Source organism: Pleurodeles waltl, chromosome 4_1, assembly GCF_031143425.1.
Source record: "Pleurodeles waltl isolate 20211129_DDA chromosome 4_1, aPleWal1.hap1.20221129, whole genome shotgun sequence".
In the NCBI taxonomy this organism is placed as follows: domain Eukaryota; kingdom Metazoa; phylum Chordata; class Amphibia; order Caudata; family Salamandridae; genus Pleurodeles; species Pleurodeles waltl.
The window spans coordinates 591424117-591441862 of NC_090442.1; positions in this window are offsets into that span (position 1 = coordinate 591424117).

A 17746-nucleotide genomic window follows, 5' to 3' on the forward strand; every position below is an offset into this window, starting at 1 on the left:
ATCAAAATAAATTACGTTAAAACTTCTCAAAGCAGATATAAATATGCCCCAGAGTTCTTATGCTGCTCAGCTAACAAAGTTCCCCTGAGTCTCCCTACCGACTTTTGTCAACTATCAGCAAAGGTCGAACATTTACCCTCTGACTGTCCATAATTTGGGGGTTATCTTTGACAATAAATTGTCCTTTGAAGGTCAGAGGACTAAAGTAGCTGGGACATGTTTCTTACTTGAGTCAGCGAAAACTCCATCCCATGCTACAGACAAATGCCAAAACCTTGATTGTGCGAAGTGAGATACTGAGTAGGCTTGACTATTGCAACTCTCTCTTCTTCTGAGCTCCTGACTTTCTAATAGACTATATAGAGATCAATCCGCAGTGTCCAAACTGGCTGTGAATCGGCCTAGAAGATGGCCAATCTGAACTGCAGTCCTAAATGTAGAGAGACAAGACAGAGGGGGGGGGGGTGCTTTCACAGTGAGAGTAGCCCAGCTTTGGAATCAGCTTCCTGCCTCCCTTAGACTCTCAGCTGAACTTGGGCATTTTAGAACAGCTCAGAAACTTGGCTTTCCCCTCATTAATTCTGGCATTCTCTTTTTTCTCTTCTGTGCAGCTTGTTCTTGTCCCAGTTTGAGGCAACTAGTGCCATGATACCATTTTGGTGGCAGTGCGCTCTATAAATATAACAATAATAATAATAATAATAATAATATTAATAATAATAATAATAATTGATGACATCTCAAGTGACATAATTAATGACATCACTAATGACATTATCCAATGAGTGTGTTAGTTTGTTCTATAGTTTACATAGTGGCGAGTGGCTGCCATATTACTTTTCCACCTAATTTTGTACAGCATGTGTCCAGCTAATGGGTTTGTTTACAAAACCCATGTCCTCCTAATGCATCATAGGTGTGTAGAGGTATTCAACATGTTAGAAATCTTTGCAATGAAGAGTAACTCTGTGTGAAGGTGACAGTTGATGACTTATGTTCAACATGTTCCACATAAGTTTTTGAACTGCATAATAAGTATATTGAGTTATTAGCCATAATTGTCACAGAATGACAGTTTCTACATAACATAGAAGACAGTGTACACCAGGTACTAACCTACACCACAGTCTGAAGGCTGCAATTAGTATAATCTTTAGCACCTTCAGACCTTGGTTATAGTATCTGAATAGTGTTGCAAAGAGTGTACACAGTTTTTGGCAGATAATTTTCAATACTCTGTGGTGTAAGTCTTATGAGATTTTCAATGTCTGTAAACAGGGCGGTACAGAGTAAACGTCCTCTACAAAGAGTAAACACTGTTTACAGTGCCAACTTTTCTACTCATCTTAACTTTATTTCTCAGTGTCGGTGCAGTGACTGTGAGGGGTTTGATACAAATAAAAACTGTCTGTAGTAGGTCGTAAATGTTTTGTACAGACGTTGAGCATCTTGAGTAACTTGGCTTTCTCTGAACAGTTGTATACAAATTGAACACCATGTGCAGTGAGGATGTACCACATATCAGTTGTTGATTGTTAATGTGAACTGGGCTACTCCTAAAATGTTTGGTATAGGGTCAATGTTAAACATAACACATGCTTGCTACACCTAAGGAAGTTGTTTTTGAGGTGGCATTAATGATGCTTCGTATTATTCTGAGCTATTTTGCACTTATTTTCAGGTCTCTAATGCCATGCTAGTTTATAGTGTAATGTGTACAAGAGAAGCTTGGATGATGTCATCAGTGATGTCATTAGTGATGAAATTAATGATGCAATTTGAGATGTCAACAGTGATGTCATAAATGATATAATAGAATATGCCATGGGTGATGTAGTATGTGAGGTCACAAGCAGTGCAAGGCAGGGGCACAAGTTATAGTTAGCTCTGGTAACTATAACTGGTGAATTTCTGTGTTTTTTTAGTTCAAAAAGGTAATGTCGTCACCAACATATTACCTATATTGTTTTTTTAATGCAAAAACAGATCTTTTTATCACACCTAACTATACCATTACTTTAACATTTGTTTTTCAGTGAATTTACAGGAATTTTTTTCTGTAAACTAATATTTTATTACCATGAGTAAAGTCACGTCCTCCCAACCCTCTGTGGTGCATGACACCCTGCAGACTGGCCCTGCTGCAAACCCCCACAGGCCGCCAACTCCACAATATGCATTGCCTATGGCAGTGCACAGAAGTGGGTTAGCAACAGGGCCTGGTCAACCCACCCAGAGCCAGCACAGTTGCTTACTACTAACGTGAAAGAGGTGGGGCCACATGGGTGGAATTTGTAGGTGATTTGGTGCTTTTGCATACTGAGCACAATTTAAAGGGAGAACAGTGAGCTCTGCTCTCAGACCAGCTTGAACAGTTACTATAACTAACACCCAGGCCTGCAACCTTCGATCGTTCCTCCAGCAAGACCACCTTCCTTCATTGTGGGCCTCCTGTTGACATCACAGTGTCAGATCCTGATAGAGCAGTAAGACCTGCTCAACAGATCTGCTGGGATTTTTCATATGACATTTGCGGTGCACTTCAAAGGAGGAAAATAGATTGCCAAAAAATGTGTGTGCATCCACTGTCTGACTGCTGAAAGATCAGCTTTGTCCTACCAGACCTTCCTCTGTCACTGAGTTTGTTGGAGGTATAGGGACTGCCTAAAACTGGATTTTGGATTTTAGTGTTAAATGTGGGAGGACACTAGGATTGCCATTGTTCACTTCCCAAACATACTACCAGAACTCAAAGCTCAAGTTTAAAGGTTTTTGTCCATCTTTAAAATCACCAACGTGGATGGGCTTAGCCCCAGGAATCCTTACCTCATTGATTAGGGTGTCCTCAGATGTCATTCCCACCCACTTGCCCTTGCCAGGCATAAAAACGCCATCTACAGAAACTGACTACAAAAGACTCCTGGACCTGTGGATGATCAGAAGAGGACTGAACCTGGTGTCTGAGATGAGAAAAGAGCCTGGAACACTAGAACTGCGGTTCTTCTTGTTACAAGGACAAAGAAGTGGACTCCAAGGGTCATAAAGCTCAACCCCTGTTTAAGCTACGAACTACAACCACAGGGAGGCAACACTTTTTAGCTTTTCTCAGTCGAGTGCACAGTTACATGGTACAGAACAGGACAGTGCACTGTATTACAGCAAATCTGCTGTTCCTGTCACAAGCAGGAACACATGACTGCACACAAAATAATATTTCAGTGGAAGACAAACCAGCTGTTGAAAGCCACTGATCCACCTTTGAAAGTGCAGGTGGCAACCAGCTTGCCTCTCAAAGGGAAACATCAAGCAGATGCAGTGAGTGACTGAATGGGCCTGCAGGTGAATGCCTTGGAAGTCTTTAGTATCCCTGTTCTCTCCTTCAAAGGGGCACTGTCGGGGAGCACACTGACTGCATGACACCTCTTTGTGGTGCATGGTGTGCCTTCTGATGGCCTCTTTGCCTCTTTTCATCTGTTATTGATTGTGGGAGCAAAGGAATGCCTCACTTCCAAGGGGCCATAACCTGAGGCAAATGAGCAAATGCCCCCTGAGATCGTACCAGCATGCATTTAGTGTTGCTGAGCTTTATAGCAGAAAGGGATGACCACATGTCTGCAGCACTTCCTATAATACCAATGTTCCATTGGTATGCCCAGTACATTATGACTCCAGGTTGACACTGTAAGCTCAATACTGTGGTAACAAGAATGCGACCATCTGAGTTTCATTCTGTAGTTAAGGTTGGCTCCACAATCCATAACTCACACACCAGCTATGCAAACCATAATTCACACATGCATTGCTCATGGCCTCTCACTTGATGTAACAGATCCAATTACAAATTTTGGGCCTATTCACCATGGTACGTTAACATGTGGAGATCTCCTCAGGTGGAAATCTAAACTTATGTGTGGATGTTCTCATTGATGGTATCTACTATTTCCATAAGGAGTTCTTTGCCTCCATTTAGCCGTAAAGTATCCAACCATTCTATTGAGGAGGTGGAGACTCCTACACTTACATTTTTAACCATAAATTTACAAAAATGACTTTCTGACTGTTTTTAGAGATCTATGCCATTAGGGCGGTTAAATGTCTCTGTAGAAAGAAATAGGGAATTAAAAAAATATATGTTATTTTTTCTTCAAGGTAAGACATTTGCCTACTTCCTATTTACTTTACCATCAGAGTAACTAAGACAATACACATGTAATAAAACTTAAAATATTGTTATGTTTTAAATTAAATGATGTTTTTCATTTTTATTAAGAATTTTTTTAAGTTAACTTAAAATAAATATTAGTTGAATTAAAATAAAAGTTAATTTTCACTCCTCATCCTTTGTGCTGAATGTATCTTGCTGTCGAGTTATCTATTACTTTATTTGTGTTTTAAATTAAAAAACATATCATCTGCAATATATTTTATTAAAATGTCATTATGCATACTAGACATTATTTTTATTTAAATCAATTACATATTAATCAGATTACATTTAATTGAAATAAAGTTAATATTTACATGGTATTTCATTTAAATTAATTAATTAATCCAAGCTATACAACTCAATTAACAAACATAAATGTAAAAATGTGTGTGTATAAAGGCATACTCTCTGTAGAACAACATCAAGTAACAGCCATTTATTGGGAAAAACTACAAAATTTGTAATGGTGATGACATATCAATTAACATGGTCAAAAGGAAAGCACGCATTGACGTTGGCCACACAATTATTTATAAGAGTCCAGCAATGCATAGTTGGGCCTAGTCAGAAAAGCAACCACCCAGCCAAAGTCTGCCCCTTAAATAGTGTTTTGTAATCCTAAGGGGAGCTCATTATGTGGTGATATTGAAAATGATGTGAAATGTTCATTGAAACATGTTTAAGCAAGCAGTTGTCCTTGAAAGGGCTTAGCAGTATTACTATGGCAAATATCAGGATGATGGACAAGAATATCCTATTTTGTACTTGTCTTATTCATAACTGTTCAATGCAGGAATAGCCAATAAGCATGATGGCAATTATCGATTTCACAACATGATTTTACTGTCACTTATTTTACTCTTTCTAAGACTATTTTGGCTGATGCATTGTCCCATCATTATTCAGAGTCATTGTTCATCCACAATCATTCTATGATTCCTATTCCTTGTGTGATTGGAATTGTTCTGCCTTTTTAAAAAAGAATAAATATGGTTCATCAGATGCATCGTAAGGAATTAGAAGATCTGAAGCAAATTATAGACACAAATCCAAAAGAGGCACACAGGATTTAGAATTTCCAGTGAGGATGTTTACATAGTTTGATTTATCTTCTCCAGCATGTATGCACTGGATATATGCTGTGCACTAATGACCAACAGTCACTGAATGTATCATCGTTTTGGCAATGAAATTTGAGTAAGAAATACAAATACCTACAGAATCAGGTCTTTGCTAATTCCAAAAAACAGGAGAGATTAATTGAGAATTCAAACCTTTAAGCAGTTTACACTCAATTGCAAAAATGAGACACAGCAATCACATTCGATACAAGAGACCTAATTTACTTGAAATAGATAAAGTAATCCATAGCAATAACAAAATAATGAATTACAACTTAGCTGAATTATTAAATACCAATAAATAAGGCAAGACTATTGGTTTTGTCAAAGGTTCACCACATTAAAAGATAAATAATCCATATTTTAAAAAACACCTTAATTAATAGCCATGTTTAAATGCAATCAGAACTTCCAATAAAACAGGTTAATGTTCATCAAAAACTGCTATCAGCAATATATATTTGATAAAGTATTTAAAATCAATTTAATTTGTGCCTGTGTCTTTTTTATACACCTTCAGGCCACATAAATGTGCACATTCAGCCAGAGTACTAACCCTACAGGATGCTGCACTTCCATGCAAAAGAACAAATGCTCCAGCCCTGGGAAAGCTTTAGAAGTAATGGTGAAAAACCTGGAGTGTCCTGATCCTGCTAGCTGAGGGTCACTTTGTAATTCGATGAGAGGGTGTCTGCTGTGTCTACCACAGCCCCTCAGAACATCGCTTGTGGTGCCCTTGCTGTCCTGGGGCACCACAAAGCTGTAAAAGAGCATAACTAAAATATGCAGCATAACAAAATATGCAGAGGAGCAGAGGAGCCCTCTGCATATTGTACTACTTGAATAGTAGTAAATTTTTTATTAGAGGCTCCAGCTACATACTTTCCATGGATGCAACTTTGCACCGTGCTGCTTTTTTCCTTCTTTTCTTTTTTTTCCTGAAAGGGGGGGTTCTGGTCCAAAGGACACCTAAGTCCTTTATTTAATTGGGGGTGTTCAGGGCGCCCACTCCTGCCCATCCCAGCAGACTTCCCACATAGCCGGCACAGTCCTCGCTGACACTGAGACCAGCAGTTCTCTTTTCCCTGCCTGTTCTGTATAGGCAGGGCGCTGCATCTGGTGGTGGCCCCAACACTTCCCCCAGGTATGGGCACAGAAAGCAGGCATGAGCTCTTAACTGCTGCCGTGAGTATGATGATGCTCCTCCTTGGCAATCCTTCATCTGGGACGCAAGGATATGTGTCTGGGCTCCTGTCCTTTGTTGTAGGGGGCAAGATGGTGCTCCCCCCAGTTGTCTCATTAGAGAACTGGGGATGGGGTCCCGGGCCCCACTTTTTCATAAGCGAGCCCAGAGAATAGGGTTTCTGGGCCTTGTAGAGCTCTGATGTGGGGGCTCCATGCTCGTCCCTTCCCAATCTCTTTAATAATTACTGATCCTTGTGCTAACCCCAGAGCAGTGGCCCAACCTGGGGGTATTTTTGGAAAACATGCTCATTTTCTCCAAAAGGGGTCAACAGCCTCTAACATTTGAAAAGCCCATAACGTGGGCCCCATTGGCCTGATTTGGATGAGCCTGAACTAATTTTACTCCTGGTGGTGAGCTCTAGCCTCCATGACTAGTTTCAACAGGCCTCCCTCCTGACCTCAAAAACAGCACACAGAGGAAAGCTAGTTCCGCTGGCTCCTTGCACCAGTTTTTCTCCCCATCTTTGACTCTGATACCCCTTTCCTCATGCTGGGCACAGAAGTCTAGATCTTCCCCCAACTGATCCTTAGGCAGTGCGAGAGAACCAGCCTCATTTGCCCTGGAAAGATTCACTGGACCAGGGTCCAGCTGCAGGCAAAGTCCTTAGTTCTTTAGGGCAGTAGGGGGTTTGTCCTTCCAGCTTTCCATGGTGTTGTTGCTGTAGCAGCCCAGGTCCAGAGTCCAACTCCGTCCTGTCCCTGCCTCAACAATGGACAGTGTCAAAGCTAATTAACAGATGCAGATTTGTTTCCTACCCTTCCTCTTCAGAAGCTAAGTGAAGCACTGTTAATTACTCCTTTTGTTCATGCTGCTGGGGATCAGTGTGATGAAATGGCCCAGCAGACTGACAAAGGGGGTCATTCTAACCCCGGCGGGCGGCGGGAGCCGCCCGCCTGGAGGGAACCGCCAGAATACCCCTGCGCGGTCAAAAGACCGCCGCGGGTATTCTGGGTTTCCCACTGGGCTGGCGGGCGACCGCCAAAAGGCCGCCCGCCAGCCCAGTGGGAAACACCCCTCCATGAGGATGCTGGCTTCAAATGGAGCCAGGGGGAGTGGAGGATGTGCGACGGGTGCAGTAGCTAAGCAGACACTGAAATTCAGGGTGGGGCCCTCTTACGGGGGCCCCTGCAGTGCCCATGCCATTGGCCCGCAGGGGCCCCACGACACCCCATACCGCCATCCTGTTCCTGGCAGGATGGCGGTATGGGGGTCAGAATCTACAGGGCAGCGGAAAACCGGCGGGAGACCGCCGGTTTTCCCTTTCTGGCCGCGGCTGAACCGCCACGGTCAGAATACCCTGGGGAGCACCGCCAGCCTGTCGGAATCAGGCCCAAAGTGTCTGAGCTGTGCCAGAGAAATATGTAAAGTTTGGACGACCCATATGGTGTACATGTAGGTGCTTGATATTCGTGAATTCAAACTTAATGCATGTTTCACCACAGTTTGATAGCTCACAGGACTTTGTGGGCCGAAGGGAAGCAAAAGAGCACTTCAAGACAAATTTCTCCCTATGTGTAAAATACAGTGACACTGCACATAAAACTGTAAACCCTACTGACATTATCTATGGGTACCCACTGATATTATAAGCCTACCCCAGGTCAACAGCTTATCTTGCAAAATACCCTTTGCACTAGACTACATCTGTGCAGTTATCGGGCTACGGTCGATGGTAGACATGCTTCCCACACATATATATGTGCATGCGTATGCACATATGTTCACATGTAACCACCCAAGGACCCTTTACCAAAGCTGCATCGCAGCAGCCTTTTCTTAAAAGGGGACACTGACAGTAAACACTTGCAGTCCATTTACTATGTGATAATGTCTACTTTTCCTGAACATGTTTCTTTCTTTTTAAAATCCTGTGATTTCTTCCTAGGTTGCAGCTCCACTGAATTATCTGCTCAGCTAATTACCTTTACTGACCACATATAAAAGATATCCTTCAGATATCTATCTTGCTTTTTTCACCTATATGAACGTTTTTTATGCTGACAATCCTTTACCTTCTTTTGGAATGCATTCTGAGAGATACCTATTGTCCAGTGCTTTGAAACTGGCATACACAACATTGGGGCTACTACAAGGAGTTGCTCTTTCTTCTGGCAATCTCAGCAATAAAGAAATCATAGTGCCTGTTCCCTCCCCTTGACAATATTTGGAGTCAAGTCACCACACTCAGTATCAAACTTGTTGCAAACTCCCAGTTCTCCTTAATGACACTCTTTCTAATTTCAAATCAAGTATTGAATTAAAGTCCCATTTAAATGCAGCCTAATAATGATCGGAAAAAATTATTATTTACTACTGGGTTTTTTGAGGATTTTGAAAGGTAGCAATAGGATAAGAATATATACTTTATTTAGGTAACTACATGTCCACTATTATAGAGAGTGATCAGCAGATTGAGAAATGAAGAGTCTGAGTTTAATTAAAATATGCAATTAAATGTAGTTGTTGCTTAAGTGGTCTTTCTCTCCAGTGTAGTCATTCCTCAGTTTTGGATATCAGTTTTAATTTTGTTGGACAAGTAGCTAGTCATTCCATGAAGTCTGAGTGCTGTCATTCACCTTTATTTGTCTGCTTTTGATAATATCAAAACCATTTTGAAGCTGAAAATGTGTTCCCTGCTTGATAAGTCCATTTACCATCACAACTATGGTAATCATGTCCTGTGACGAGATCAAAACACTTCATCTGCATTCCAATTGCTTGAGAGAAAATGGTGTCTGTATAATTATATCAATCATCATTATCTGTGGGGTGTGCTTATCTTTGCAGACTAATCTTATGCAAAGATGCATTATTCTGTATCTCTTAACGATATGTGTCTTCATGAGTAGAAGAAGCTGCATTGTGTGTAGGGTCACCTGGAAAGAGGCTGTGTGTCTCAGATGGGCTCACTATATTAAATACTTGAGTGAAGACAAGAAATACTACATGTTCCATGGAGCCACAGGTCTCCTATAAGACTTGCAGTCAGTAGGGGCCTTCTTCAATACAAACAAGGAGTTTATGCCGCTCCTTTTCCATAACATCCTTCATAGGCCATTGTGATACACAGTTGCTGCAGAGACTTGTTCAAAGAATATTTCATCCTCAAATTCTGTATTGCATGGAATTCAATCAAAGATTGAACTTGAGTGAGTGAAGTATTTTAGCACAACACGTGTTAAAGGATATAGGGTCTCATTACAATCCTGGCGGTTGGTGATAAAGCGGCGGTAACATCGCCAACAGGCCGGCACTGAAAAAAATGGAATCATCACCACGGCGGAAACCTCCAACACATACAGCCACTTTAGCACTCCGACCGCCACGGCTGTAGCAACAAACACCGCAGTGATAACTGCCAACAGCCAGGTGGAAGACAATGTACTGCCCACTGCATTACAACCCGGCCACCCAACAGCTTTTCCGGGGCGGTACCAACACCATGAAAAGCACGGCGGAAACAGAACACAGAAGGGAAATGACTCACCTCTCGACACTCAAGGAAGAACCAGGACGCCATGGAGCCTGAGCTGCAGGTGTTCCCCCATGCTGGTGTATTTTCTCATATACCAGGAACATGAACGCCGGTGGGGAAGACCACGGTGAGTACTGCACCTAGCACACAAGGAAGGGGGGAAGAAAAAGAGAGTGACACACACGCAGCACACAACACCCTGTCCCCCACCCTCACTCCCAACACTCTACACACAAACACTTGCAACAACATTACATATAGACCCCGTAACCCTCTGGAATAACGCAAGAAGAAAAGGAATGGAGTAAAATGAGTGTAATATTAGTAATACTTAGAAATAAGTTCATAAAGAAAAACAGTATGTACAATATATACAATATATACAAAAGGCGGGACAATTCCCACTCAAAAAATGTCGGTGGCCAACCGGGCAAAAAAACACATAGGCCAAGGCCACACTTGACTCCTGCCTCAACATGGAGAGAACACTGCAGGGGCATCAGGTCAAAAACACACAGGCACCTCAGGGGGATGGGGAATGGGGGAGCACCTCAGCTGGAAGATGGTACAAAGCCACTGCTCCTGGAGGGGGCTCCATGCTCACTGCTTGGTCCTGGGGAGTGCAAAACCACAGTCTCTCAAGTGGGTGGTTTGCCCACTGCTTGCTCCTGGGGAGTGCAAGGCCACAGTCTCTCAAGTGGGTGGCTTGCCCACTGCTTGGTCCTGGGGAGTGCAAGGCCACAGTCTCTCATGTGGGTGGCTTTCCCACTGCTTGGTCCTGGGGAGTGCAAAGCCACAGTCTCTCAAGTGGGTGGTTTGCCCACTGCTTGGTCCTGGGGAGTGCAAAGCCACAGTATCTCAAGTGAGTGGTTTGCCCACTGCTTGGTCCTGGGGAGTGCAAGGCCACAGTCTCTCATGTGGATGGCTTCTCCACTGGTTCTGGTTGGTGCCTTGTGCTCAGTGTGCTTCATCCTGGCAAGGAGGGGTTGAGTGGATGGCATCTTCCACTGGTTCTGGAGGGGGCCTTGTGCCCAGTGTGCTTCATCCTGGTAAGGAGGGGCTAAGTGGATGGCTTCTTCCACTGGTTCTGGAGGGGGCCTTGTACCCAGTGTGTTTCATTCTGGCAAGGAGGGGCTGAGTGGACAGCTTCTTCCACTGGTTCTGGAGGGGTCCTTATGCCCAGTGTGCTTCATCCTGGCAAGGAGGGGCTGAGTGGATGCCTTCTTCCACTGGTTCTGGAGGGGGCATTGCACCCAGTATGCTTCATCCTGGCAAGGAGGGGCTGAGTGGATGCCTTCTTCCACTGATTCTGGAGGGGGCCTTGTACACAGTGTGCTTCATCCTGGCACGGAGAGGCTGAGTGGATGCCTTCTTCCACTGGTTCTGGATGGGGCAAGCGCCCTGTGATGAAGATGTTTTGGGGTGCAAGGTCACAGTCTCTCACCTGGGTGTCACAACAACAGCTTTTGCAGGGGCCAGGACGCACTGCAGCCCATATAGTCACCACTACACACTGCTCTCCGGCGGTGACGACTGCTCAGTGTATGGCAGTTGCGCTGGTGGCAGTGCTGACAGTTGTGGTGGTAGACTCTAGGTCTTCACCTGCAGCCTCAGACGGCTGCCCACTGGGGCTGCTGCTGCTGGCAGTGGTGCTGCTGCCCACAGTGCAGGTGGTGGTTCTGGCCACAGTGCAGGTGGCGATACTGGCAGTTGTGGTGGTAACCTCCAGGCCTTCACCTGCAGCCTCGGACAGCTGAAATGCCATGGCTGGTGTTCTGTGCCCCTTCCTGCCCTTGGCAGATGGTGTTGCCTCCTTGCTTCTGCCAGCTGGAGTCTTTGACTTGGCCTTGCTGGCTGGTTGTGCCTCCTTCCCCTTGCTGGATGCTGTGCCCTTCTTGCCCTTGCCAGGAGGTGGACCCTTCTTGGCCTTGGCAGGTGTTGGTGGCACACTGGCTGGGCTGATGGGTGCCTCCTTGGAGACTCTCACAGCTTCAGAAACCACAGTGGCCGTGGACTGGGTGGCTGAGGTGCTGGCCTGGGTTCTGGCCACCCTTACCAGAGGTGAAGGACAGGGGGAGGGGTAGGGAATAGGTCAATGGTGGCGAGGAAAAGCTTATTGGGGACACTGGGGTGGAAAGAGGGTGAAGGTTTGGGAGTGGAGGAAGAGGGAGTGGTTGTAGGAGGTGTCAGTCTGCTGGGGTTTGGGTGCAGGTGCAGGTGCTGGATGCTGTTGTGAGATGGATGGCTATTGTGTGGGTGTGTGCTTGTGTTTGTGTACTTTGGGAGGAGGGGTCACAGACACAGTGGGAGAGGACACAGGGGACGTGTGCATGAATATGGGGGTGGTGACTGCCAGTGAGGGGCGTGTAGTGATAGGCGTGCTGGTGATGGAGGGAGTGGATGAGGATGTAGTGAATGCAGGTGTGAGTGGAGATGCTACTGGGAGGGGGGTGGACGAGGAGGATGAGGGGGACACAGTGGAGGCAGTGGATGTTGGTGTGTCTGCATGGGATGATGCTTGTGTGAATGCATGAGCCACGTCTGTGTGTTGATTTGGGTGATTGCAGGCCTGAAGGTGTGCTTAGGATAGGCTGGGGTTGAGGTGATTGGGACTGGTTAGAGGAAGTTGGAGGGGGAGGCTGGAGACAGGGACAATGGTTACCATCATTGCGGAGGCCAGAGCCTGGAATGCTCTCTGTTGGGCCGCCACGCCAGAGTGAATGCCCTCCAGGTATGCATTTGTTTGTTGCAAATCCCCTGCCACACCCTGGATGGCATTCAGTATGGTTGACTACCCAACAGGGAGGGTTCTCAGGAGTTCAATAGTCTCCTCACTGATGACAGCAGGCGTGAATGGGGCAGGGCCTAAGGTGCCTGGGGCGAAGGAGATGCCCACCCTCCTGCGTGATTGGGCACAGGCAGCACACTGAGGGGCTGCTGGGAGGGCGGTGCTGGTACGGGGGTGGCGGCTGTACCTGTTGTTGGGGTGGGCACAGAGGTGTCCGCCACCACCAGGGAGCTTCTATCGGCAGAGAAGTTGCTGTCGGTAGTGTCCCCTCCTGTCTCCGTCATGGTGCTCCCCTCGCCATCTGCCCCACTGGTGCCCTCTCCGTCGGTGGATTCAGACTCCAGGGCCATGTGGGATGTAGCTCCCTACGTCGCCAGTGCCACTGCTCCTCCACCAGATGATGCTAATGCACACAAGGACAGGGTGACAAAACAATAGGGGGGAGACAGAAGATACACTTGGTCAATGCCAGTAACAACACTACCGTTGGTGTACACAACACACAGGGATCAGTCCTATGCACTAGGCTATGCACTACCAGTTACAATGCTAGTCACCAGCCCATGGGGTATAATGCCTACCGCCATTAGCTGCACGCCTGAAACCCACAGGACCCTGCCCAGTAGTAGATGCCCACTAACACTATTGGGGTTGGAGTGCTTCAGAGCCTGCCCAACATCAAACCTTCCCTGCCCTGTTCGCCCTGGCCTAGGGGCACCCACAGCCCACATCCCCCACCCAAGTAAAACCTTAATGCGTGCAAAGTCATGATTCTGAGTCTGTACTCACCGCCTTGTGGCTGCTGTGATGCCTTGCTGCGCTGATTCAGCTCCGGATAGGCCACTGCCAGGATGCAGAACATCAGGGGGGTCAGGGTACGAAGGGCACCCCTTCCTCGTTGGGAGGCCAGCCCAATGCATGGTTGCCAAGACTTGCTCCTACCATGTTGTTAGTTGTGGGGGAGGAGGTGAGGGTCCACCGCCAGTCCTCTGTACAGCTACCTGGTGTCTTGCAACCACGGAACGCACCTTCCCTCGTAGGTCGTTCCACCTCTTCCTGATGTCATCCCTTGTTCTGGGGTGCTGTCCCACGGCGTTGACCCTGTCCACGACTTTCCGCCATAGCTCCATCTTCCTAGCAATGGACGTCTGCTGCACCTGTGATCCGAATAGCTGTGGCTCTACCCGGATGATTTGCTCCACCATGTCCCTTAGCTCCTCCTCTGAGAACCTGGGGTGTCTTTGTGGTGTCATAGGTGTAGTGTGAGTGGTATGTGTGAGGGTGTGTGGGAAGATGTGTTGGGGTGTGTAATGTGAGGTGCGTGGATGGTGTATGGGTGATGGTGTTATGTGGCTCAGATTCAGTGGGTGCTCCTTGCTTGTCTCTCTCTCTCAGTTGGCAATATTTGTTTTCATTGTAAGGGGTTGTAGGTATTGTGGGTGTGTGTTTTATATTGGATTGGGTGTGTGGATGTGGTGTGTGTATGTGTGTCAGGTGTGTGTAGTTTGAATTGTCCAATGTGGTGTAGTTTTCTTAATGTGTGTGTATTTTGAGCACGGCGGTGTGTACCTCCAATGGTTTACCTCGGTTGAATGACTGCAGCGGTGATTCGTGGGTCATGATGCTGTGGGTGTATTTCTGTTGGCGTAACGGTGTGGGTTTTGGTACCGCCAGTTTATCACTGGCCTTTGGGCTGGCTGACTTGTGTGGGTGACTGTATAGTGACGGATTTCTCTGTGTGGGTCATAATACCTGTAGAGGTGTGCTGACGCGGTCACAGTATGTTGGCGGCCGTCAGCACGGCAGTAAATGGCATTTACTGCCAATGTTGTAATGAGGGCCATAGACTTTTTGCTTCAGTGCTATTTTCAGTAATAATTTATCATGGATTCTGAACTCTCAGATTTGCACGTCTTTGTTTCAACAAGGTGTAATCCATTAAGGATTACTTTTGTGTATGCTATGGTTTGTTCTTGTAGCAGGAATGAAAAGGATTCTCATATTGTACAACCTTGCTAACCTTTCTGAGAGACATATGATATCAAGGTATTGCTTCCAATGAATATAGGATTACTGGTTGTTAGATGAAGTAGAAGATAATAATGTACATTTATTATTTTAGATTTCATGCACCATGTGTAATTCGAAGCACATAACTTCACTAAATAACAAGTAAGGCATACTAGCTTTCACTGTTTGCCGCATACATTATAAACATTCTACTTGTCTTTCAGCTCCTGCAACACAGTGTTTCGCTCAGTCATAGAAAGTTAGAAAGGTGCATCATGCACAATATCCGAGGTGGGATGTTGGAGTCAGTATACTATGAATTAATAAAAGTCTTCTCTTGGTCAGAGTCTGTTGCCTTCCCCAGGGCAGCTCCACCTGCTGCTGCGGCCTCTGCTTGGGACGAACTGAGAGCCTGCCTGACTCTCAGTTCGCCATCTGCAAGTAAATATCTTCTGTCTCTCTTTAATGTCTCTCTTTACTCCTGCCTTTTACTTCTTCCTTTGCTACTCTTTTCACTTCACTTCTGTTTCTTTGTCTCTTTTTCTTTTTTCTCCCTCTTGTCTCTTTCTCCCTTCCCTATTTTTTCCCTGCGCTGCTGCTGCCCCTGCCTCACCTGCTGCCCCTGCGGCCGTGCCCTCCTGCCCCGTGAAGCACTTTTCTTGTCCTGCCGCCTCCCAGCTGACCGGAACCCCTGCCTCCCTCGCTTTCCTAATGGCGGCCGCAGCGCTGTGATAGGACAACTCCTCTGACCTCCTGGTCAGCATCTGTTGACCTCCCCAGTTCAGCTCCTCCTGTTCCTGCCTCTAGTTTGGATGAACTGACAGCCTGCCTGACTCTCAGTTTGCCATCTGCAAGTAAGTATCTTCTGTTTCTCTTTACTGTCTCTCTTTACTCCTGCCTTTTACTTCTAACTTTACTTATTTTTTCACTTCTGTTTCTTTTTTGTCTGTTTCTTTTTTCTCCCTCTTTTTTTCTTTCTCTCTCCTGTGTTGTTCCCTGCACCATTGCTGCCCCTGTGGCCCGCTCCACTCTCCCCCCCTGCGAAGCGCATTTCCTGCCCTCCCGCCTCCCAGCTCATGGGACCCCCGCCTCCCTGCCCTACTTAATGGTCGCTGCAGTGCTGTGAGAGGGTGACTTCTCTGACCTCCTGGTCAGCGTCTGTTGCCCTCCCCAGTAAGGGCTCCTCTTGCTGCTGCCTCTCCTTGGGATGAACTGAGAGCCTTCCTGACTCTCAGTTCGCCATCTGCAAGTAAGTATCTTCTGTCTCTCTTTACTGTCTCTCTTTACTCCTGCCTTTTACTTCTGCCTTTACTTCTTTTTTCACTTCTGTTTCTTTTTTGTCTCTTTTTCTTTTTTCTCCCTCTTGTCTCTTTCTCCCTCCTGCGTTTTTTCCCTGCAACGCTTCTGCCCCCTCGCCCCGCAAAGCTATTTTTCCACCCTCCTACCTCCCAGCTGACTGGACTTCTCTCCACTTCTTAATTGCAGTGCAGCTGCGCAGCGGACGTACCACAGGTGCACCGAAGGCCATGCAGAGGCGAGCCCGTCTGCGCCCATCCCACCTGGGCTGCATCCAGCTCCAAGGACCCTGGTTCTCGCCTCATCTGCCAGTTCGACACCAGCACTCTATGCACCCTCAACCCGGGAAGATCATCAGCCTGCCACTAAGCTGACCCCAGGAACACCCATGGACCTTTTTCTTGCTGCGCCTGCTCCACGGACCACCCCATGATCCCGCACCAAGCTCAGATGGCCCCCTCAAGTGCATACTCCTAAAAACATGCTCCCTTGTTAAGCACAAGGTAGAAGTCTGGGACCTCCTTGACTCAACAGCCCCGGACACTGCCTTCTTCAGACTTGGATCACCCCCACCGCTGCCCCAGACATCGCCATGGCCATTCCGGACAACTGTAAAATCATTCACAAGGACAGAGCCAACCAGCCTGGAGGAAGCATTGCCATAATCTACAAGAACAACCTCCGCCTGACTACCACCATCGAGTCGCAGTCTCAGTCAATTCACGAGCACCTACATTTCCAGATCCAGTCCAACCCAAACACCTCCCTACATGGAACCCTCATCTACAGGCCACCCGAACTCTAACCCTAGCTGAGCGAAGACATCGCCGACCTCGTCGCCCCCCCAAGCGCTCACCTCCTCCAACTACATCCTACTTGCCGATCTCAACTTCCACCTTGATACCCACGATGACCCCAACACCTCAAACCTCCTGGACAACCTCAAAACTCTCAGCCTCAAACAACTTGTCAACGTCCCCACCCACAGAGTCGGACACATTATTGACCCCGTTTTCTCAGCAGGGGACACCGTCACCATCTCCCACACCTCCAAATACCATTGGACCGACCACAAGTTCATCCACTTTACCTACACAAAGAACACCGCACGCCGCAGCGCTCCCCGTCCCGCTAGCAGACTCTGGGAGAAAATTACGGAAGCACAGCTCACCAATGCTTTCATCCACTCCCTCCTACTGGATGCAGAGGACGCAAATGAACCTGCGAGCAACCTACACTACTTGCTCTCAAACTGCACCGACAACGTAGCCCCCAAAGGAAAAAAGCAGGAAATCGACAGAGCAAAACACCCAAATGGTTTATGACAGTCTTATAGGAATCCAAGTGCTCCTGCTGATGACTGGAACGTAAATGGAGCATTAGCAAATCAAGTGAAGACCGCACAGCCCACAAAAATTCAGTCATCACGTACCACAAGAACATCGGAGCCACCAAAAAAGCCAACTTTCAACCATCGACTGATCCTTTGAGATCGCCACACTCCCCTCAGACAGGAAACACACCAAAATCTGCCCATTACTCAAGAAACCCACTGCCAACCCTAGGGAGCTGAAGAGCTACAAGCCCATCTCCCTGCTCCCTT